We start from the raw sequence: 24,924 nt of genomic DNA, 5'->3' as shown, positions 1-24,924 counted from the left end.
CTAAAGAGTCCCCGGATTTTCCTGGAATCAACCCGCTGTCCTATGCCATTCAAAAGTATTTGCAGATCAGCCCCGTTTTTAGTGTTTAGACCCCTGGATTCTTTAGAAATAGAACCCGCCATCCATCCCCGGTGTTTTTGTGGGTTAGACCCCAGGTCTAGCCTTTAATTACATTTAGATCCCTGGTTTTTGCTCAGAACCCCTTAGAATCTCCTGTTTTCTTACAGAAAGGCCCCTGGACCTTGTTTTAACCCTAGATTTCACGTCTTAGCTCCGTTTTAGGCGGTTTTCGCGCTCACGTGATTGTTGTAACGCGTAGAGTAGTTCTATCATAGTTTTGTGTGCTGTTTTTATGTAATGTTGTACTGTTTCTTATCTTTTGTCTTTGTTTGTATGTATGTGTATGTGTTGGACCATGTTTTGGCGTTGCGATCGTGAGTATACGCTGAGCCTTTGGACGAGTACCAGGAGCCCCTTTCTGCAGAGCAGTTTGAGCAGCAGCAGGAGAACTTCAAGGAAGGCAAGTATAACATGAATATCCTATCATTTTTTAAATACAATTTCATACTGTATTTTAATTCTATATGCCTATAAGGACTTCCTAGCCACCTTATCCTTTATATATATATATATATACCCTGGGTTGCATTTTGGTTAGTTGTGCTAGGTGTTGCACTCTCACACACCTCGGTCCTTTTAATTAATTTGATTAATGGTTATATACAACTTAACTCTGAGAGTGGCCCTCTGTGCTGTGTGCTTGAGCGGCTCACGTCTCCTTAAAAGATGTTTTTGTTAGAAACATGGTTTAGGGGTCCAGCACGGTGCTTAGTGCTTGGTTGGCCACTCTCCATAAGGACCGGTTCATAGAGCGACAACCTGGGACAACCGCGCAACCACAAGACTGGAATTGGACGGTCTTGATTTACTAATTAGGTCTTTTTGGTTTGGGAGTAACTTACCTGCGTGGGCAAGAGGGGTGGTAAGGTTCAATGGTCCCTGCTCCTCCGGCTTGGTCTGTACTGTGTGCTTGTACCCCTATGAGGTGGGCCCCATCGTAGCTGATCTAGAAGACTTAGCGGTTACACCTTACCAACGTGATCCTTTGTAACGGTCTCGTAGTGTGCTTGCTAGCCATCTCACCTAAGGAAGTGGGGTGGACCACTAGCGTAGCTCACAACTTGTGGGTAAAGTTGTGCAACCTCTCGAGAGTGTAAAACTGATATATCAGCTGTGCTCATAGTCATGAGCGGCCCAGATCCTCCGTCTGATTAGTGGGTTTGTACCTTTGGTGGTTTGGCTTGGTTTCTCAGTAGTCTCATGTTTAATATTGATGAATTATTATGTATCTTGGGTTATGGTAATTCATCCACTTGTAGTAATTAGCTTTAATAAAATTTGCCAAGATTAAAAGCTAATGCAGTTGAGTCAGCTAACCTTAGAGCCTCATAATTCGTGTTATACTTGTTGAGTACAAGTTGTGTACTCACACTTGCCTTCTCTATTCTTCTGTTCTCTCGGGGATATCTTCGACTGCTGCTCAGTACCAGGCGACGTGGAGGACTACATCAGCGGACTCGATGATTTCTAGGCGTTGTCTCCCAGCCGACGTCCCTGTGGCGCCCTGCTCTTCATGTATTTATTTTATGGTTCCGCATTCCTTGAACTGATTCTTGATTCAGTTGTAATAAAGATATTCATTTATAATTTATACACTTTTATTTCGAGATACGTGTTGTGATATCTTGATGATTCTGTTGTATATATGCGTGACTTGATCGTGGCACATATATGATTGCTTGATTTATGTTCATATAAATCGGGTGTGACATAAGCCTAGAAAGGAGCGGACTTCCTTCACTGTCTGCGGCACCTCCCAGCCAATCACATCCTTCACCTTGCCGGGGTCCACCGCAATACCTCCCTTGGAGATGACATGACCAAGGAATGGAACCTCGTCAATCTAGAATTCGCACTTGCTGAGCTTGGCATACAGCTTGTGCTCTCTCAACCTCTGCAACACAAGCTTTAGATGCTTCTCATGCTCTGCCTTTGACTTAGAATATACCAGGATATCATCAATGAATATCACCATGAAGGTGTCCAGATAATCCATGAAAACCTTGTTCATTAGATGCATGAAGAAAGCCGGAGCATTGGTCAAGCCGAAGGACATGACCGTATACTCGTATAGCCCATACTTGCAGGTGAATGCCATCTTCAGGATATCCTCGGGACGAATCTTCAGCTGGTGATAACCCGAACGCAGATCAATCTTCGAAAATACACAAGCACCCTGAAGCTGATCAAAGAGATCCTCAATACGAGGCAATGTATGCTTGTTCTTGATGGTGACTGCATTCAGGTCCCGGTAATCGACGCACATTCTCTTCGCGCCATCCTTCTTCTCTACAAGCAATACAGGGAAAGCCCAAGGATAGAAGCTGCGATGGATATAGCCCTTGGCTAGTAACTCGTCGATGGTCTTCTTAACCTCCTCATGCTCAATGGGTGCCATACGATAGGGCCGTTTAGCAATAGGAGCTGTACCAGGCAAGTGATCAATAGAAAACTCAATGTCGTGATCAGGTGGCATACCTGGCAAATCATCCAGAAAAACATCCGGGAACTCAGACACCACGCGAATACCCTCCGTGGGTCTAGCCTCCATCTGACAAAGAATTCCAAAGGGCTCCGAAGCACTGACTGTGACTTCCTGTCCATCTGGTGCTGACAAGTGGACAGTCCTCTGAACATAGTCAATTCTAACACCCCATCTAGCAAGGGTCTCCATTCCCAAGATCACATCGATACCCTTGGTGTCTAGCATGTGGCAGAACCAACCTGAATTATATCGGCTCAAGTACGCGAGTCCACTCCAGAGGGCTCCAACGTGCTTCAAACGGTATAATCTCTTGGCCTGTCGGGTAACGTCCCGATAAACCACCGATACACAGGATCAAATAAGGTTACCTCACACGAAGGTGAGTCCAGAGATACAATCACCATCACATTTTTACACCACAGAGATTTACATTACAAGAGTTTCCAAAAGTAATATGAAATTTCAAACCTAGAGAAAACAGTACAACTGTTGAAGTTTTGGCTTTTGGCAGCGGAAAACATACGCGATGATTTACAATACATCGTCAAGACGGATGTCATGCTAAGCCCGGGCACGACATCACTCGGTATCACTAATGTTGGCCGGGGACGGATCCCATTCCGCGGACCAACCATCTGGAAGAACACAGGGCCATGACAGGGAAAGAGTAGGGTCCTCAAAGGCTTTACCTGAAAAACATAAAGCTAGCAAGGCTGAGTATACTAATACTCAGCAAGGCTTACCCGAGTTTGGGTATACTTTAGCCCGTAACTAGACTCATGAAGGCATTGTAAAGGCTCTGGGTTTATTTTCAGCTGAAAAGCAACAGAGAGTATAAACTACTTTCAAGTTTTAGCTTTTAGATTCTAGCTTGATTAGCCATTCTAGGTAAGCACCTATACTAAACAAGCAAGATATAGATTATCACCCATCAAGATTATTCCCTCAACAATTACACTTTTTACTCGATGTGGCAGAAGGAATAAGCAGTCTCAATCTTCGTGAGAGGCGGATGATCCGAATCGAATTTAACCTTGCAAGGTAAACCTAACACACACGCTTGGAATACCAACAGGGCGTTCCGAAGCAACCGTTTCCCTCATATTCCGGGTTATGGATCGGGGCCACCACAAGCGACTGCAGGACCATACGCACACCAATTGTGCAGGACATACGTCTGTAGCGCGACTACAAAACCCGTATTCCTATCTGCCATGCAGAACGTACTCCCACACGTTGGTGCGTGTAAACATAAAATAAAAGTCGAGTGGTGGAGACGCGTTCCATTTGCCGGGCCAATCGGGTACTAGGCTTACCGCTTACCATATTTCACGGCATGTGGCTAGTACTTTCAAAAGCTTAGCTACCACTACCACACATTTCGACCTTAAAACTTTTATCAAAATAGACAGGGTAATCTCCCGGTCATGATACAGCACCTGACCCTGTCCATCATCCTTATAGTGATTACAGGAATGTAAACATTACAACTCCTATATCGCGCGAGTGACAGGAAATCACCCGACTTCTACCGGTCCTATTAGCATAGCAACATTACATTCAAATGTGCACACAAAACTATTTTACTTCACAATAAAGTTGCAATCCAACATTCATGTAACATACTACTCATATAACAACCAAAAAGATTTGAAGCTAAACTTAAACAGAGCTTTAGGTGGACAACTAATTAGAATCGGCTACTCGTTGAAGATTACAACAGAGCTGATAGGAAACAACAGAGGTTTAGTCGATGGAAAGGTGCATCAGTTTCCTAGATGATCGACAAAAGCATCGATTACCTTGGCAGAAGGATGATTCCTAAAGCAGTTGTCTTAACTGAGATGTGCTTAAGTGTTATTCTAGGTAACTAAGTGTGGTTATATCGACTCGATTACATCAGCACAAAAATTGAGTGACGTATAGCCGAATGGAATGTGGTTAAGGGTATATGACCGATAAATATATAGCCGATCTCTCAGTCGATAGATCGACTGATAGAAGTATGTGGACAAGGAGGAGAAAACTAAGGATTGATCGGCCATAACTGATATGGAGAGCAACTAAAATCGGCTTGGATGGGTCGATGGCAAGAACCCTAAGATTCTGTGTATCTCTCCGATACATCGACTCTATGCAGTTGACGTAGAACAGAACAAAAGAATTGTATCAGCAGTAGTCGATACTAGAAAGGTAACAACCGTACCAGCTAACCAGCCGATGGTAAAAGTATCGACTGACAGCTGTTACACAGAAATATCCTAGACTCAAGGAAAGCGGATGCCTAGCAGCTGAACTGATAGCCAATGCTAAAGCATAGCCGCAAAGATGTTTTGGCTAAGTAGCAGACACACAAGAACTAACAGGGATCCTTATACGACAAAGAACTTAAAGAAACAGCAATCAAGACGAGGACAATGTCTTGATGGTAGGGATATGAGCTCTAGGGTGATAGGATTAACTAACTGTCACATTTCTCCACTTAAAACATACACCCTATAATTTATCTTCTAGCTGTAACACATGCATACAATATAAGGTACAAACAAGGCATTCATTCCCTAACATTTAACCTAGACCACACATCAAAGACTTTCACTCAAGATCACAATATAAAACTTGTAGATTTTGACCTAGGGTTTCAAACAAAACTGATTTTGTACTTTTATGAACTTCTTACGAAAATCTATGAAATGTAGAAGTTCACGGATTTGAAATAAAGAAAGCTCTGGAAATCTTACAGAACATACCCTAGAACTTTCTAAACCAAAGCAATCAAGTCCCTAGTCCGGGAAAACAGATAACAGGAAGTTAACGGCGATATTCCGGCAAAGGAGTCGCCGGCATTAAGAAGATTCAGTAAAACAGGGCAAACCTTGGGGTAGCCTTGGGTATGGAGGAGAACACGCGAAAAGTGAATTCCCGCGGTGAACAGGATCGGCGAAGAGAAAAGCTCGACGATGACGAGATTCCGTGGATGATGAAGAAGTTTGTCGGGGATGGTTGCCGTGGGTGGTAGATAACCGGAGAGACATCCCTCATGTGATCCGTGGCGACAATAGTTGGCTTTTAATCTGCTCGCGCGTGGCCCGTTGCCTTGCACACGCACACACCTGCGGAATTGAGCCGAGCCGGCCACTAACATAATACTTCCGCTCGCACTCGTGAATGCTCCGATTCAATCCCGATCAGACCTCCGGATCCTGTAACTCCGCCGTCCTCTCCATCCGCTGTGACGCCCTCAGGACCGGTCTACCATTGCTGCTGGTCATACGCTGCACGTCGAACCCGCGCCGTGTTACTTCTGCCCTGATCACCTTGCCGCTGTACAGCTACTCCTTCCGAATTCGCCGCGCTATAGCCGTCGCCTTTGCTTCGCCATCTTTCCTTCCGACTCGCCATGTTACACTCCCACCTCCGCCTTCGCGAAGACCGTGGTCTACCTATATTAGGGCCGTGCCTTCCGCTGCGTTTCCTCGACGGCCTCTAATGTCCATCACGCGCGACCCTCCTGCATACCAACTCGGTCGCGGCCTGAGCTCGCCCAGCGGAAACACCGCCATGCATTGTATGCTGCCGCTCTGTACGTCGTTGCCCTGCATAGCTCCTCCCCCTTCCGTTGCTGGTCACGCGCTCGCTTCGGTCTTGCCGTGCCTTAGCTGCGCGCTGCTCTGCTCTACTGCCGCTTGCTCGGGGAAAGGTGGTTTTGGTCATCTCTGGCCCTGAGCTTCGCACACCGCCGACAGTTGCGCCCCGGGCTCACCCAACCTGCACGCCGCAGCTCCCGCGTTGCCGGCCCGTTCTAGCACCTGTGCCGCGCTCTGCTCTGCCGCGCACGCGTTGCTCCACCCCCGCGCTTAGGCCACTCCGCGCGCTACTGCTTGCTCCGGGTGCTCGCCTCCGCGCGAGTGCAGGTCCCGCATTTGCCGCGCTCGTGCACGCCTCGCACACCTGGCTTGCCTCTGCATCCGAGCCAGCGTGCTCCCGTTCCAGCGCTCCGCACGCTTACACCGCCTGCACCGCACACGCCATCACCCTGCACTGCTAGCTCCTGCGCACGCCGTCGCACTGCCGAACCACGCTGTGTAGCCACTTCTGCTTGCCCTGCGTCTGCTCCTGTTCCAGCGTGCTCTGCTCCACCCCTGCACAGCCGGCCCCACTCCAGCGCCTGCCCTCCAGCATGCCCACCAGCACTGCATCGTGCCCCCCCTTCCTGTGCTCACTCGGGCCGTCGCTCCCACGTGCTCAGCTTCCTCGCGCGCTTGCCCGGGCCCACTTCACGCCTACACGTCAACGCCTGCTGCCGCTCACCTAGCACCAGCGCTGCTCCTCCCGTGCACGCCTGCGCCACCGCCAGCCCGCGCCGCCTGCGCACCTCCTGCGCCGCGCCGAGCTGTCGCCTGGGCCCGCTCACCCCCTCTCCAGTCGCTCGGGCCGCCAGCACCAGCCACCGGCTCGCCCGCCTGTATCCACTGCCATCAGCCGCCGCCTGGGCCCGCTCCCGCCTGCGCCACTCGCACGCTGCGCCGCTGCCACGCACTCGCTCAGGCGCCTGCCGAGCCACACGCCCGCGCCTGGGAGCCGCGCTCCGCCTGCCTGCGCGCCGCCACCGTTCCAACGCCCAGCGCGCGCGCCGCCGCTGGGCCCGCCAGCTTGCCTGGGCCGCTTGCTCTGGCCCCACCGTGCGCCGCTGGCCCGTGAGGGAAGAGCCCGCGTGCTGAACCGGTGGAGGAGAGGGTAGACAGAAGAGAGAGAAAGAAAGGGACAGGTGCTGCCTATGGGGGAAAAAAGAAACAGAAGGGAGACGCCAGGATAAGGTAGAGGAGAGAAGAAAGACAGATGGAATTCCCCAAGGGCTTATACGTAAAATTAGAGAACTGCAGGGACCTATTTGTAAAACAAAATTTCTTGTTGATTTAAAACCCTAATGAAGAAATGCCCAAAATGAAAGTTGGAGAGTTTTTCAAACTCTACAACATTGCTTTAGGGCTCAAGTTCAAAAACTCAAAACTTATATTTTTTACATGTGAATTTTTGAATAAAAGTCGGATTTGAATTACTTTTGTTCTAAAGAGCGTAACTTTATAAAATTCAGGACCTAAAGGCAAGCATTTATGACACGTCATAATGACGGGATAGACTCATCATTATGATTGGATAGACATATCATGATGACTTGCACTTTTACACTTTAGCCCTGAGTAAAATTGAAAGTTTCTTTTGTAAATCAAACATTTGCATAAAAGGACTTGTACTTTTATAAAATTACATAAATATCCTTATTTTTACCACTTTACCCAAAATTTTTACACAATTCAACACTTGCATTTCTAATGCAACTGTTGGATAAATATATATATTTTTTTACAAGGAATAAAGTAAGAAAAACATATTTGCAAAACTACCCTTCACTCATTTTGAGATTACCTCCCATCCAAATACATTTTGCAAAAACAACCCTAGGTTTTTCTGTAATTATAAAAATACCCTTTTTTACTTGCACTTTAAATTTTCAAAAGCTTCACATAAACACACATAAGCTTTATACAAACAAACACATATTTCACACTAACAAAATATATCTAGTATTGCAAGTACACGAACTGTCTCAGCCTCCCCCCCTAAAAAGAATCTCGTCCCGAGATTCGGACAAAAGACTCTTAAGGAAAGAGAAGCAAATCACCCATCAAAAGTAGTAGAAAACAATCACACCAGAGAAGATTGAGGTTGATGGTAAAAACCGTTAGAGTATGACGAGATAAGCATGACGAGAGCATGGATAGATTGTATATGGATGATTTTGACGAGAGAATAGAGAGAGAGAAGTGATTTAGTTTTCCCAGAGCTAAGATCACTACATGACGACGACAAATGTTGGCAACATTCGTCACAAAGCTCATGAATAGCAAGTAAGGATAGCACAAGAGATTGCCCCCTAACCATGCCTCAGCTTACCGTAGGACCATACAGTATTGCAAGTACGGGTTTTGTAGTCGCGCTACAGACGTACGTCCTGCACTTTGGAAGTGCGTATGGTCCTACAGTCGCTTGTGGTGGCTCTGATCCACGAGTCGGAATGAAAGGTAAACGGTTGCTTAGGAACGACCCTTTGGTGTTCCAAGCGTGTGTGTTAGGTTTACCCTTGCAAGGTTTTTAAATTCGATTCAGGAATCATCCGTTTCTCGTGAAGATTGAGACTGCTTAATCCCTTTGCCACATAGAGTAACAAGAGCAACTATGTGATTATCAAAGATGATGTTTGATTAAAGATTCTACCATGTTGGAGTAGTTATAGGTGCTTACCTAGAATGGCTAATCAACTAGAACCTGAAAACTAAAAGTTGAAATTATGGATCTACTCTTTGTTGCTTTTCAGCTGAAAACCCTACCCAAAACCTGAAAAGCCTGCATAAGTCTAGATACATGGCTAGGTATACCATGAGCGGGTAAGTCTTGCTGAGTATTAGTATACTCAGTCTTGCTTTTGTTGATCTACTTCAGGTAATCCCCCTGATGAGCCGGCATTCATTACACCGTGGCCCTACCCCTTGCCTGATGGTTGGTCCGTGGAGTGGGATCCATCCCCGGCCAACACAGATTCCGCCGAGTGATATCATGCCAGGGCTAGCATGATATCTTTAATAACGACGTGTACAATATTACGCTTTTAAACTCCGCTGCTTTGACTTAAAACTAAAACCCATTTTGTAATAATCTCCCTTCACTGGGAACTGATGATGCTTTGTGCATTTTTGTAATATATCTGCCTGTGATGTAAAATGTAATGGCATTTATATCCCCGCAATAATTTACGGCATGTCGTCAAGACGGATGTCATGCTAAGCCTAGGCATGACATCACTCGGTATCATCAGTGTTGGCCAGGGACGGATCTCACTCCGTGGACCAACCTCGTGGAAGAGCACAGGGCCAAGACAGGGGAAGAGTAGGGGCTTCAAAGACTTTACCTGAAAAACATAAAACTAGCAAGGCTGAGTATACTAATACTCAGCAAGGCTTACCCGGGATTGGGTATACTTTAGCCCATAACTAGACTCATGAAGGCATTGTAAAGGTTCTGGGTTTATTTTCAGCTGAAAAGCAACAAAGAGTATAACCTACTTTCAAGTTTTAGCTTTCAGATTCTAGCTTGAATAGCCATTCTAGGTAAGCACCTATACTAAACAAGCAAGATATAGATTATCATCCATCAAGATTATTCCACCAACAATTACACTTTTTACTCGATGTGGCAGAAGGGATAAGCAGTCTCAATCTTCGTGAGAGGCGGACAATTCGAATCGAATTTAACCCTGCAAGGTAAACCTAACACACACGCTTGGAATACCACAGGGCGTTCCGAAGCAACCGTTTCCCTCATATTCCGGGTTACGGATCGGGGCCACCACAAGCGACTGCATGACCGTACGCACACCAATTGTGCAGGACATACGTCTGTAGCGCGACTACAAAACCCGTATTCCTATCTGCCATGCAGAACGTACTCCCACACGTTGGTGCGTGTAAACATAAAATAAAAGTCGAGTGGTGGAGACGCATTCCATTTGCCGGGCCAATCGGGTACTAGGCTTACCGCTTACCATATTTCACGGCATGTGGCTAGTACTTTCAAACGCTTAGCCACCACTACCACACATTTCGACCTTAAAGCTTTTATCAAAACAGACAGGATAAACTTCAGATCATGATACAGCACATGACCCTGTCCATCATCCTTATAGTGGTTGCAGAATTGTAAGCAAGCAACTCCTATATCGCGCGAGTGACAGGAAATCACCCGACTTTTACCGGTCCTATTTAGCAGAGCATCTAAGCGATAAGGACTCGGGTTCAATACATTGGATTTCTAAGGGATCATGCAACTAGGGTTTCATCTTAACTCCTAAACGTAATGCAAGATATATATATCATAATAATGAAATTGTAGTAATTTGAAATACTGGGATGTGCACCGGGGCTTGCCTTTACTGGTGGGACTGAAGTCAGGGATGTTAGTATTGTTATCCTCCAAACTTTGGTTCGGGGCTTTAGATAATCCGTTGGTGATGTTCGCTTGGTCTTCAGAAACATCCTTGGCAGACTCCTGGGAGATCTTGTAGGTACCGTTTGCAGAAGTAGTTGTATCTACATGCAATGCAACATTACATTCAAAGTGTGCACATAAAACTATCTTACTTCACAATAAAGTTGCAATCTAACACTCATTTAACATGTTACTCACATAACAATCAAAAAGATCTAAAGTAAACTTAGATAGAGCTTTAGGAGGACAACTAATTAGAATCGGCTACTCGTTGAAGATTACGACAGAGCCGATTGGAATAACAGAGGTTTAGCCGATAGATATGCTTTGGTCGTGCCTAACAGAGGCGTGTCTATTGTGCTAGCTTACTGATCTAGGGTTGTGTGCTTTGGTCTGGGTAGCCGATTGATAAGTGCATTGGTTTCCTAATTGATCGATGAAAGCATCGATTACTTTAGTAGAGGGGTGATTCTTAAAGCAGCTGTGTCTTAGTTGAGATGTGCTTAAGTGTTATTCTAGGTAACTAGGTGTGGTTGCATCGATTTGTTTACGTCCGTACAACAATTGAGTGACGTACAGCCGATGGGACAGGTTCTACAGAGGTGCAACTGATTGGAGTGTGGTTGTGGGCATATGACCGATAGGTAGATAGCCGATTGCTCAGCCGATAAATCGGCTGATAGAAGTGTGTGGATAAGGATGGGGAAAACTAAAAGTTGATCGGCCATATTAGGTTGATATGGAAGACAGCTAGAATCGGCTTGGATTAGCCGATAGCAAGAATCCTAAGATTGTGTGTACACCTTTGATGCATCGACTATGTGCAGCCGATGTAGGACAGAACAAAAGAGTTGTATCGGCGGTAGCCGATATTAGAAAGATAACAACCGTATCAGGTAACCAACCGATGGTAGAAACATATCAAAAGAAATGCATCGGGTGACAGTTGTTACACAGAAACATCATAGCTTAAGGAAACGGATGCTTAGCGGCTGAACCAAAAGCTGATGTTGAAATGCAGCTGCAAAGATGTATAAGTTAAACAACAAATGCGCATGAATTAACAAAGATCTTTATACGAAGAGAATTTTACGGAAACGGCAATCAAGACAAGGATAACGTCTTGACGGCAAGGATATGAGCACTAGGGTGATAGGATAAACTAACTGTCACACTTCTCTATTTAAAACATACATCCGAAGATTAACCTTTTAACTATAACACATGCATACCACTCAAGGTACAAATAAAGCATTCATTTCCTAGTATTCAACATAGATCACAAATCAAAGACTTTCACTCAAGATTACAACATAAAACTTGTAGGGTTTGACTTAGGATTTCAAACAAAACTGATTTTACCTTTTTTATGAACTTCCTATGAAAATCTATGAATGTAGAAGTTCACCGATTTGAAATAAAGGAAGCTCTGGAAATCTTACAGAAAACACCCTAGAACTTTCTAAACCAAAGCAATCAAGTCCCTGGTTCGGGAAAACAGATAACAGGAAGTTAACGACGATATTCCGGCAAAGGAGTCGCCGGCATTAGGAAGATTCAGTGAAACAGGGCAAACCTTGAGGTAGCCTTGGTTGTGGAGGAGAACAAGCGGAAAGTGAATTTCCGCGGTGAACAGGATTGGCGACGAAAAGAGCTCGATGAAAGGGTTCACGAGCTTTCTTGAGGTGTTGTATCGTGCTCAAATGCGTGTGAAATGGTGTTACAGTCGCTTGTGGTGCCCGAGTCCTTATCGCTTACACATGAATACTGTCCGTTAGTTTCCACAAGCGACCGTTTAGCCTTATCCCATTTCTTGAGTGGGATTGGGGGCAAGAGTGTCAGAGGCTTCTGAACTTGGGTTCGGGGCTTCAGTTAGTCCCTCGACGACTTGGGCTGGGTCTTCTGAAAAGCCTTGGTCTTGTCCTAAGACCAACTCGTAGTCCCCGTCGTCGAGCGTCATTGATTCTATATGAGATGCAATAAATTAAGTAAGGTAAAGTTTAAATTTAAGATCTTATATTTCAAAAGTTGTAACTTATCAAATTATCACACAAGAGTTCATAAAATAAAGAGGGTTTAGGTTTGAAACACTATTTATAAAGGAATCACAAGTATATTGCTAAACTGTTGCAAATAAGAACTAAAATATTTAAATTTGAATTTGAAGTTAAACCCAATTTAATTTCAAAACCTTAAGCAAAAGGTCCTAAAGTTTTGGAAATTTAATTATACACTAAATATTAATACATTAGAGAATGACAAGAGATCTCAATTAGAAAGGGTTACACAACATGTTTAGCTAATATTTCAAATTTGAAATGTCCAAATTGAAAGAAGTTAAGTGTAAAACAAATTGAGTTTGAAATTTTAACACAAGGTTACATATAGCTTATAGAACATATATGCCAAAATTCATAAGCAACAAAGCAAGAAATGTAGAGGTTAAGTTCAAACTACTCTTTAACCTTAGATTTAAAATAGAGATAAAAGTATTTTGTTTCAAACTAAACTTCATTAGCAAAAGTTATAGGGTTTGAAATCTAGTTTCCAATAAAACTAATTTTGCCATTTTTGGATTTTTCTGTGAATTGCTACGAATTTTGCAAGACAGAACATGCACACACATGAAATAACAACCATTCCTATTACAAACCAGCCCTTAGTTTTAACAGATAACCCGCTGGAAAGAAAAGAGTTCATGCAATTGGGTCCAAGGCCATGGCCGGCGGTGAGGGGCTCGGGTCCGGCCAAATTCCGGCCATGGGGCTCGCCGGCGGTGAGGGGCAAGGGGAGGGAGAGCACGAGGGGATCTCAGGCTACCCACCGGTGGTCTTAGAGGGGCTTGAGGTGGCCGGAGGTGGGCTGTCCACGAGAGACCGAGCCGGCGGCCGGGGGCGAGCGGCGGCGGCGGCGCTCCAGCATCCGGGGGAAGGAGGGGCCGGGCTGGGGAGGTGCAGTGGGGGCCGGAGAAGCTAAAGCTGCTACCAATTTGGGGAGGGAGAGGGCGGAGGAGGAAGTTCCACGGTGGACCGAGCTCGACGGCGCTAATGGAAGTGCGGCGGGGTACTGGGCGCGCGCGAGCAGGTGGACGAGGGAAGCACGGGCGAACTGAGTCTCGGTTTCAGCCGCTACGGGGGAGGAGAAACAGAGGAGCACGGCGGGCGGTAGAGACGCCGCAACGGGGATCCTTATACGACAAGGAACCTAAAGAAACAGCAATCAAGACAAGGACAATGTCTTGATGATAGGGGTATGAACACTAGGGTGATAGGATTAACTAACTGTCACATTTCTCCACTTAAAACATAAACCCTATAATTTATCTTCCAGCTATAACACATGCATACAATATAAGCACAATAAAACATTCATTCCCTAATATTTGACCTGCTCGGGGGCAGGCGGAGGCTGGCGCATGGGCGCCCAGGCGGCGCTTGGCTAGCGAGCGGCCGCGGCCCGAGCGGCAGCAGGTGGGCGAGCAGCAGGCCCAGGCGGCGCGGCCCAAGTGGGGCGAACGGCGCGCGGGTGAAGTGCGCGCGGGAGCCAGGGCGGCGAGTGCAGGCGTGGGCCCCGAGCGGTGTGTGGCCAGGCGAGTGAGCAGGCAGTGGGAGGAGCGGAGCGTGAGGATGCAGAATGCGCTGGCGTGCGGCCTAGAGTATGCACAGGCGGCCGGACGAGCTAACGCAGGCAGGACGGCTCGCGAACGCGGAGGGCGCTGGAGACGCGGTTGGCGGCGCGCGCGTGAATGGCTCGGCCGGAGCAGGAGCAGCATGCGCACGGCCGGAGGTGCGCGCGAATAGGAGCGCGCAGGCGTGGGTGTGGACGCTGCTTGCGCAGGAGGCGTGACGCTGACGCGTGAGTGGCACGCAAGCCAAGAGGCGCTGGAGCGGTTCGCGGGCGGTGCAGGAGCGAACCTGAGCGGCGCTAAACGGGTGACGCGTGCGTGCACGCGATGACGCGCGAAAGCTGGCGGTGGTGCAAGTGTTGGGCGGCCGGAACAGGGCGGGCCCATGAGCGCGAGCAGGCGATGCTGGAGTGCGACGTGCCGAGCAACGGCACGCGCAGGAGGAGTAGCGGCGGAAAGCTGTTGCGCGAGATGCAGGAACCAGTAGCCGTATTGAGGACGCAGCCAAGGTGTTCGACGAAATGCTAACCGCGGGAGAAGTGAAGCTGAGCCTGCAAAGTAGGAACGGGTCAAGGATGCGCGCGGCTCGGACATGTGCAGATGTGATACGGCGAGGCCGAAACGAGCACGTGTCCAGCAGCAGGAAGAAGAGGAGCAGTTGCGCGGCGTGCAGAGCGACGGCGTGCAGCGCATGACAGTTTCCAACTGGGCGAGCTCAGGCCGCGACCAAGTTGATGTGCAATGCATTGATCGGAGGCCGTCGAGGAGAGGACAACGGAAGGCATGGCCCTAATGCAAGTAGATCACGGTCTTCGCGAAGGCGGATGTGGGAGTGTAGCATGGCGAGTCGGAAGAAGAAGCGGCGAAATGAAGGCGGCGGTTATAGCGTGGCGATTTCGAAAGGAGCAACTGCGCGGGTGTGCCGACCGTGTCTCAACAGCACACGCGCATGGGCAGTGAAGGCTTAACCCGTGAGCAGGAGGATCTTGAGGTTCGCGGAAGTTTTGGCATAGCGAACCCATTCGGCTCCATCATCTCATCCCAGGAGTCCACGACATCCAGCAACACCTTTCTCTCGTCGATCGCCGAGCAAGACCACAAGTCACCGCGGAGATTACCCCTTCGGTCATTCTCTACCCACTGCAATTTCCGGCAAGCTTCTTCGTCAATCACGGAATCTCGTCATCGTCGAGCTCATCTTATCGTCACCAATCCTATTCACCGCGGGAATTCACTTCCGTTGGTTCTTCTACACAACCAAGGTCTGCCCTGATTCTTTGAATCCTTCTAATGCCGGCGATTCCTTTGTCAGAATATCATCGTTAACTTCCTGTTATCTGTTTTCCGGGACCGGGGACTTGAGTGCTATGTTTTAAAAAGTTCTAGGGTGTTCTTTGTAAAATTTCCAAAGCTTTCTGTATTTCAAATTGGTGAACTTCTATATTTCATAGATTTTCGTAAGAAGTTCATAAAATTACGAAATCAGTTTTGTTTGAAACCCTAAGTCAAACTCTATAAGTTTATGTTGTGATTTTGAATTGAGAGTCTTTGGATTGTGAGCTAAGTTAAATCTTAGGAAATGAGTGCTTTATTATACCTTGTGTTGTATGCATGTGTTGTAGCTGAATATAGATCATCAGATATATGTCTCAAGTACAGATGTGTGATCTCTAGTACTCAGATTCCTGCCATCCAGACTCTGTCCTTGTTTTGATTGTCTTTTCCTTAAGGTTTTCTTCGTATAAAGATCCTTGTTAGTTCTTGTGTGTCTACTGCTTAGCCAAAACATCTCTGCGGCTATGCTTCAACGTCGGCTATCAGTTTAGCCGCTAAGCATCCATTTCCCTTGAGTCTAGGATGTTTCTGTGTAACAGCTGTCAGTCGATACTTCCACCATCGGCTGATTAGCTGATACGATTGTTACCTTTCTAGTAGCAGCTACTGCCGATACAGTTCTTCTATTCTGTCCTACATCGGCTGCATATAGTCGATATATCGAAGATGCACCCACAATCTTAGGGTTCTTGCCATCGGCCGACCCAAGCCGATTTTGGTTGCTTTTCCATATCGGTCAAACACGGCCGATCGATCCTTAGTTTTCCCCATCCTTGTCCACACACTTCTATCAGTCGATTTATCGACTGAGAGGTCGGCTTTATACTTATCGGTCACATACCCTAAACCACACTCCAATCGGTTGTACGTCACTCAATTGATGTGCTGACGTAATCAAGTCGATACAACCACACCTAGTTAACCTAGAATAACACTTAAACATATCTCAGTTAAGACACAACTGCTTTAGGAAGTAATCGATGTTTTCATCGATCGTCTAGAAACCCGATGCACTCATCAATTGGCTAAACCTCTGTTGTTTCCAATCGGCTCTGTGGTAATCTTCAACGAGTAGCCGATTCTAGTTAGTTGTCCCCCTAAAGCTCTATCTAAGTTTAGTTTTAGAACTTTTTGGTTGTTATGTAAGTAGTAGGGTTAATAAGTGCTGGATTGCAACCTTGTTGTGAGGTGAAATAGCTTCACGTGCACACTTTGAATGTGATGTTGCATTGCATGTAGATACGACTACTTCAGCAACGGTACCTACGAGATCTCCCCGGAGTCTACAGAAGATGTTTCTGAAGACCAAATGAGCGTCACCAAGGATTAACTGAAGCCCCGAACCAAAGTTCGGAAGATATTAACATTTCTGACTTCAGACCCACCAGTAAAGGCAAGCCCCGGACATATCCCACTACTTTATTTACACTGCAATCTATGTCTATTCATATTATATCTTGCATTAAGTCTAGGAATTGAAGTGAAACCCTAGGTGCATGAATTCTAGGAATCCAATGTAATGCTCCCGAGTCCTTAACGGATAGATGCTCCGCTATTAGGGCCGGTAGAAGTCGGGTGATTTCCTGTCACTCGCGCAATATAGGAGTTGTAATGTTTACATTCCTGTTATCACTATAAGGATGCCGGACGGGAGTTTTGTGAGGTATCATGGTTGAGGTGATACCCCGTCTGTGTTGTTGAATTGGATAAGGCCGCAGGGTGTGTTAGCGGTGGTTAAGCATTTAAAAGTACTAACCACATGCCGCGAAATATGGTAAGCGGTAAGCCTAGTAGCCAATCGGCCCGAGTGGACATACCTCCCACCACTCGATTTGCTTCTTTTGGTTACTTATGTTCGACTGAGGAAATACGTGTTGCAAGGGCAACCAGGAATACGGGTTTTGTAGTCGCGCTACAGACGTATGTCCTGCACGAGTGATGTGCGTATGTTCCTGCAGTCGCTTGTGGTGGCTCTGATCCATGAGTCGGAATGAAAGGCAAACGGTTGCTTCGGAACTGTCGCTGGATGTTCCAAGCGTGTGAGTTAGGTTTACCTTGCAAGGTTAAAATTCGATTCAGAATCGTCCGCCTCTCACGAAGATTGAGACTGCTTAATCCCTTTATCACATAGAGTAACAAGAGCAATGTTATGATTATTAAAGATGATGTTTGGCTAAAGATCTTACCATGCTTGAGTAGTTATAGGTGCTCATCTAGAATGGATAATCAACTAGAACCTGAAAGGTAAAAGTTGAAATTAAGGATCAACTCTTTATTGCTTTTCAGCTGAAAATAAACCTAGAACCATTATAAGCTTTCATAAGTCTAGTTATGGGCTAAGTATACCCAATCCCGGGTAAGCCTTGCTGAGTATTAGTATACTCAGCCTTGCTAGCTTATTGTTTTTCAGGTAAAGCCTTTGAAGACCCTTCTCTTTCCTTGTCATGGCCCTGTGCCTTTCCAGAAGATTGGTCCGAGGAATGGGATCCGTCCCCGACCAATACCGATGATCTCGAGTGATGTCGTGTCTAGGCTTAGCATGACATCCACCTTGACGACGTGTTGTAATTCTTCGCGTACGTTTTTCCGCTGCTTTTAACCCTAGTTCTACAGTTTGTAATCTTTTCTCTAAATTTGAAACTTCATACTTCTTTTTGGAAACTCTTGTAATGTAATTCTCTACGATGTAAAACATGATGGTGATTGTATCTCTGGACTCAACTTCGTGTGAGGTAACCTTATTTGATCCTGTGTATCGGTGGTTTATCGGGACGTTACCCGACAGGCCAAAGGATTATACCGTTTGAAGCACGTTGGAGCCCTCTGGGGTGGACTCGCGTACTTGAGCCGGTATAATTCAGGTTGGTTCTGCCACACCAGCGCCGAGCCGCCGCGCTCCACCTGCGCCTGGTCCGCACTGCCGCACCTGCGTTCGCCTCCACGCCGCGCGCTTCCTCCCCTGCTTGCGCTACCTTCTGGGCCGCGCTCGCGCTGGCCCCCACGCCCGCTGCCTCCGCACCAACCGAGCCACCCCCGCGCTCCTGGGCCGCGTGTCCGCGCGCCGCCGGCCTGCCTCCGTTCGCTCCAACGCCCGCCAGCCGCGCGCCTCCTGCACCCCGCTCGAGCCGCGGCTACCGCTCACCCACGCGTCGCTCCCACGAGCCGCCCGCACCACGTGTAGCTCGCGCGCGCCTGGGTCGCGCTCGTGCCGAGCCACCCCGTGCCGCCCGCCTGCGCGCCGCCCGAGGCTGCGCGCGCTCGCTCGGAGCCCGAGCCGAGGCCGCCTGCCGCAGCTGCGCCTAGCGCGCGGGCTGCCCTAGGCAGGAGCGCCTCCCCTGGAGCAGCGCCCCACGCACTGCTCGCGCAGCGCCCGCGTGGGGCCGTCCGCGCGCCACCAGCTGCCGGCCGAGCCCACGCCGGCCTGCAGCAAGCAAAGGGAGGGAGGTGGGAAGGGGATAAGGGAGAGGGAAATGTGACTGCCAGTGAAAGATAAGGGAATCAAGTAGAAGATGAACAGAGAGAGAAGAAGGAGGAATGGATTTCTCCAAGGACTTATGCGCAATATCAGAAAATTGCAGGGGTCTTTCTGTAAAGCATAAATTTCTCATTAATCTAAAACCCTAATGAAGAAATGCCCAAAACAAAAGTTGGAGAGTTTTTCAAACTCTACAACATTGCTTTAGGGCTCAAGTTCAAAAACTCAAAGCTTATATTTTTACACGTGAATCTTTGAACAAAAGTTGGATTTGAATTACCTTTGTACTAAAGAGCGTAACTTTATAAAATTCAGGACCTAAATGCAAGCATTTATGACATGTCATAATGACGGGATAGACTCGTCATAATGATTGGATAGACATATCATGATGACTTGCACTTTTTACACTTTAGTCCTGAGTAAATTTGAAAGTTACTTTTGTAAATCAAATACTTACACAAAAGGACTTATACTTTTATAAAATTATATAAACACCCTTATTTTTACCATTTTACCCAAAATTTTAACACACTTCAACACATACATTTCAAATACAACTTTCAAATAAACATATATTTTTTTACAAGGGATAACATAAGAAAAACATGTTTACAAAACCACCTTTTACTTATTTCGAAATTATCCTTCTCCAAATTCATTTTGCAAAAGCAACCCTAGGTTTTTCTGTAATTACAAAAATACCCTTTTTACTTGCACTTTAAATTTTCAAAAGCTTCACATAAACACTCATAAGCTTTATACAAACAAACATATATTTCACACTAACAAAATATATCTAGTATTGCAAGTACACGAACTGTCACAACCTCCCCCCTAAAGCGATAAGGACTCAGGCACGACCGTAAGTTTGCAACCATACTCAGAACTTGGGTTTGGGGGCAAGAGTGTCATTTCTTGAGTGGGATAAGGCTCAACAAAACACTCTTGGACCATACTCAGAACTGTCACCCAAGCCGATTTTGGTTGCTTTTCCATATCGGTCAAACACGGTCGATCGATCCTTAGTTCTCTCATCCTTATCCACACCCTTCTATCAGTCGATTTATCGGCTAAGCAATCGACTATCTACCTATCGGTCACCCACCCTTAACCACACTCCATTCGGCTGTACGTCACTCAATTGTTTTGCTGACGTAATCGAGTCGATATAACCACACCTAATTACCAGGATAACACGTAAGCACATCTCCGTTAAGACAACTGCTTTAGGAATCATCCTTCTGCCAAAGTAATCGATGCCTTCATCGATCATCTAGGAATCCGATGCACCTTTCCATCGGCTATCCTCTGTTGTTTCCAATCAGCTCTGTTGTAATCTTCAACGAGCAGCCGATTCTAATTAGTTGTCCACCCACAGCTCTGTTTAAGTTTAGTTTCAGATCTTTTTGGTTGTGATATGAATAGTGTGTTATATGAGTGCTGGATTGCAACTGTATTGTGAAGTAAGATAGTTTCATATGCACACTTTGAATGTAATGTCACATTGCATGTAGATACGATTACTTCGACAACGGTACCTACAAGGTCTCCCCGAAGTCTACGGAGGATGTTCCTGAAGAGCAAATGAATGTCACCAAAGGATTAACTGAAGCCCCGAACCAAAGTTCGGAAGATATTAACATTTCTGACTTCGGCCCCACCAATAAAGGCAAGCCCCGGACATATCCCACTACTTTATTTACACTGCAATCTATATCTATTTATATTATATCTTGCATTACGTCTAGGAGTTGAAATGAAACCCTAGATGCATGAATCTTAGGAACCAATGTATTGAACCCGAGTCCTCATCGCTTAGATGCTCGGCTAAATAGGACCGGCAGAAGTCGGGTGATTTCCTGTCACTCGCGCGATATAGGAGTTGCTTGTTTACGATTCTTCAACCACTATAAGGATGACGGATAGGGTCATGTGCTGTGTCATGACCTAGAAGTTTACCCTGTCTGTTTTGTTAAAAGTGGTTAAGGTCGCAGCATGTGGTAGTGGTGGCTAAGCGTTTGAAAGTACTAGCCACATACCGTGAAATATGGTAAGCGGTAAGCCTAGTACCCGATTGGCCCGGCAAATGGAACGCGTCTCCACCACTCGACTTTTATTTTATGTTTACACGCACCGACGTGTGGGAGTACGTTCTGCATGGCAGACAGGAATACGGGTTTTGTAGTCGCGCTACAGACGTATGTCCTGCACAATTGGTGTGCGTACGGTCCTGCAGTCGCTTGTGGTGGCCCCGATCCATAACCCGGAATATGAGGGAAACGGTTGCTTCGGAACGCCCTGTTGGTATTCCAAGCGTGTGTGTTAGGTTTACCTTGCAAGGTTAAATTCGATTTGGATCGTCCGCCTCTCACGAAGATTGAGACTGCTTATCCCTTCTGCCACATCGAGTAAAAAGTGTAATTGTTGGTGGAATAATTTTGATGGATGATAATCTATATCTTGCTTGTTTAGTATAGGTGCTTACCTAGAATGGCTATTCAAGCTAGAATCTGAAAGCTAAAACTTGAAACTAGGTTATACTCTTTGTTGCTTTTCAGCTGAAAATAAACCCAGAACCTTTACAATGCCTTCATGAGTCTAGTTATGGGCTAAAGTATACCCAATCCCGGGTAAGCCTTGCTGAGTATTAATATACTCAGTCTTGCTAGTTTTATGTTTTTCAGGTAAAGTCTTTGAAGCCCCTACTCTTCCCCTGTCTTGGCACAAAAGTACACGAACTGTCTCAGCAGGGTAACCTTATATAATATTGCAAGTACGGGTTGCAATACTGTATGGTGTCTCCAGTGCTCAAATGGAGATGGTCCATAAAGAAAAAGTGCATAGTTTTTCAAACTCTACAACTTCTCTTTAAGGTTCATCTGCAGTTGAGCAATAGTTTTGAAGATACTATAAACTTAGTAATATTTTCAAACTTTATGTAAATCCTATAGATAAAACTACTTTTACACATATACCCAAGGGTAAATTCTCATATTTTTGCAATTTAATCACAAGTTACCATCTTTTGCAAAAAAAACCCTCATGCTTTTAAACTTTTCCCTCCATAACTACCCATTTTACATAAAAGGACCTCTAGTTAAATTTAATTACATAAATAACACTTTTTCCTTACATTGCACATATTAAGCACACCTTTGCCATATTTTGCACATAAAAGCATACCAAAACTTTAGGGTGTGACCAAGTTATTTACCTGAGTGTCACAGCCTTCCCCCCTAAAAAGAATCTCGTCCCGAGATTCCAGAACAGAATGGAATGGAATAATCAAGCTCGGAGGTTGGCTTGGAAGAAGTCGGGAAAGTTATTCTGAAGATAGGATCCAGTTTCCCATGTTGCTTCTTCTTCCGTATGATGGTTCCACTGAATCTTGTACATTTTGATGGTTTCCCTTCTGGTGCTTCTCTCTTTAGTGTCTAGTATCCTGATCGGATGTTCTGTATAGGTCAGATCTGGTTCGATTTCAATAGCTTGGGATTCGATGATTTCGGTAGGGATCTTGATACACTTTGTGAGTTGGAATACATGGAAGATGTTATGAACGGCCGCTAACTGAGAAGGAAGCTAAAGGCGGTAAGCTACGGGTCCACAGATCTCAAGGACTTCAAAGGGTCTGATATATCGAGGAGCAAGTTTTCCTTTTACACCAAACCTTTGAATACCTCGAACAGGAGATACTCGAAGATATACGAAGTCTCCAACTTGAAATCGTAACGGACTTCTTCATATATCAGCGTAGCTTTTTTTGTCGAGATTGTGCCATCTTAAGATTTGCCTGTATAACCCTTATTTTCTCTTCTGCCTCACTGACAAGGTCGGGTCCAAAGACTTTACGCTCGCCAGTTTGTGACCAATTCAAAGGAGTTCTACAACGGCGACCGTACAAGGCTTCAAATGGGGCCATCTTGAGACTGGCCTGATAATTGTTATTGTATGAGAATTCTGCCAGTGGTAGGCATTTGTCCCAATGTTTATCATATTGGAGAACACAGGCTCTAAGCATGTCTTCCAGAATCTGATTTACTCGTTCAGTTTATCCATCCGTTTGGGGATGATATGCAGAACTTCGGATTAACTTAGTCCCAAGAGCATTTTGGAGTTGCTCCCAGAACCGAGAAACGAATTGTGCTCCGCGATCGGAGATGATCGTCTTAGGTACTCCATGAAGACGAATAATTTGATCTAAGTAAATCTCGGCATACTTCTTGGCATTACATGTAGTGTGTACAGGGAGGAAATGTGCTGTTTTGGTTAATCGATCAACGATTACCCAAATAGAGTCATGTTTTCGAGAAGTGTTAGGTAGTCCAACAATAAAATCCATACTAATATCTTCCCATTTCCAAGCAGCGGAGTTTAAAAGCGTAATATTGTACAAGTCGTTATTATAGATATCATGCTAGCCCTGGCATGATATCGCTCGGCGGAATCTGTGTTGGCCGGGGACGGATCCCACTCCACGGACCAACCATCAGGCAAGGGGTAGGGCCACGGTGTAATGAATGCCGGCTCATCAGGGGGATTACCTGAAGTAGATCAACAAAAGCAAGACTGAGTATACTAATACTCAGCAAGACTTACCCGCTCATGGTATACTTAGCCATGTATCTAGACTTATGCAGGCTTTTCAGGTTTTGGGTAGGGTTTTCAGCTGAAAAGCAACAAAGAGTAGATCCTTAATTTCAACTTTTAGTTTTCATGTTCTAGTTGATTAGCCATTCTAGGTAAGCACCTATAACTACTCCAACATGGTAGAATCTTTAATCAAACATCATCTTTGATAATCACATAGTTGCTCTTGTTACTCTATGTGGCAAAGGGATTAAGCAGTCTCAATCTCCGCGAGAAACGGACGATTCCTTAATCAAATTTTAAAACCTTGCAAGGGTAAACCTAACACACATGCTTGGAACACCATAGGGTCATTCCGAAGCAACCGTTTACCTTTCATTCCGACTCGTGGATCAAAGCCACCACAAGCGACTGTAGGACCATACGCAGATTTTGGTTCACAGCTGAAATGTCCAAGCGGAAAGCGATAAGGCACGGCAAGACCGAAGCGAGCACGTGACCAACAACGGAAGGGGGAGGAGCTATGCAGGGCAACGACGTACAGAGCGGCGGCGTACAACGCATGGCGGTGTTTCCGCTGGGCGAGCTCAGGCCGCGACCGAGTTGGTATGCAGGAGGGTCGCGTGTGATGGACATTAGAGGCCGTCGAGGAAATGCAGCAGAAGGCACGGCCCTAATACAGGTAGACCACGGTCTTCGCGAAGGCGGAGGTGGGAGTGTAACATGGCGAGTCGGAAGGAAAGATGGCGAAGCAAAGGCGACGGCTATAGCGCGGCAAATTCGGAAGGAGTAGCTGTACAGCGGCAAGGTGATCCGGGCAGAAGTAACACGGCGCGGGTTCGACGCGCAGCATATGACCGGCGGCGGTGGTAGACTGGTCCTGAGGGCGTCACAGCGGATGGAGAGGACGGCGGAGTTACAGGATCCGGAGGTCTGATCGGGATTGAATCGGAGCGTGCGCGAGTGCGAGCGGAAGTATTATGTTAGTGGCCGGCTCGGCTCAATTCCGCAGGTGTGTGCGTGTGCAAGGCAACGGGCCATGCGCGAGCAGATTAAAAGCCAACTATCATCGCCACGGATCACATGAGGAATGTCTCTCCGGTTATCTTCCACCCATGGCAACCATCCCCGACAGACTTCTTCGTCATCCACGGAATGTCATCATCGTCGAGCTTTTCTCTTCGCCGATCCTGTTCACCGCGGGAATTCACTTTCCGCATGTTCTCCTCCATACCCAAGGCTACCCTA

Source organism: Panicum hallii, chromosome 7 (assembly GCF_002211085.1).
Source record: "Panicum hallii strain FIL2 chromosome 7, PHallii_v3.1, whole genome shotgun sequence".
NCBI lineage: Eukaryota > Viridiplantae > Streptophyta > Magnoliopsida > Poales > Poaceae > Panicum > Panicum hallii.
This window is presented reverse-complemented; position numbering follows the sequence as displayed.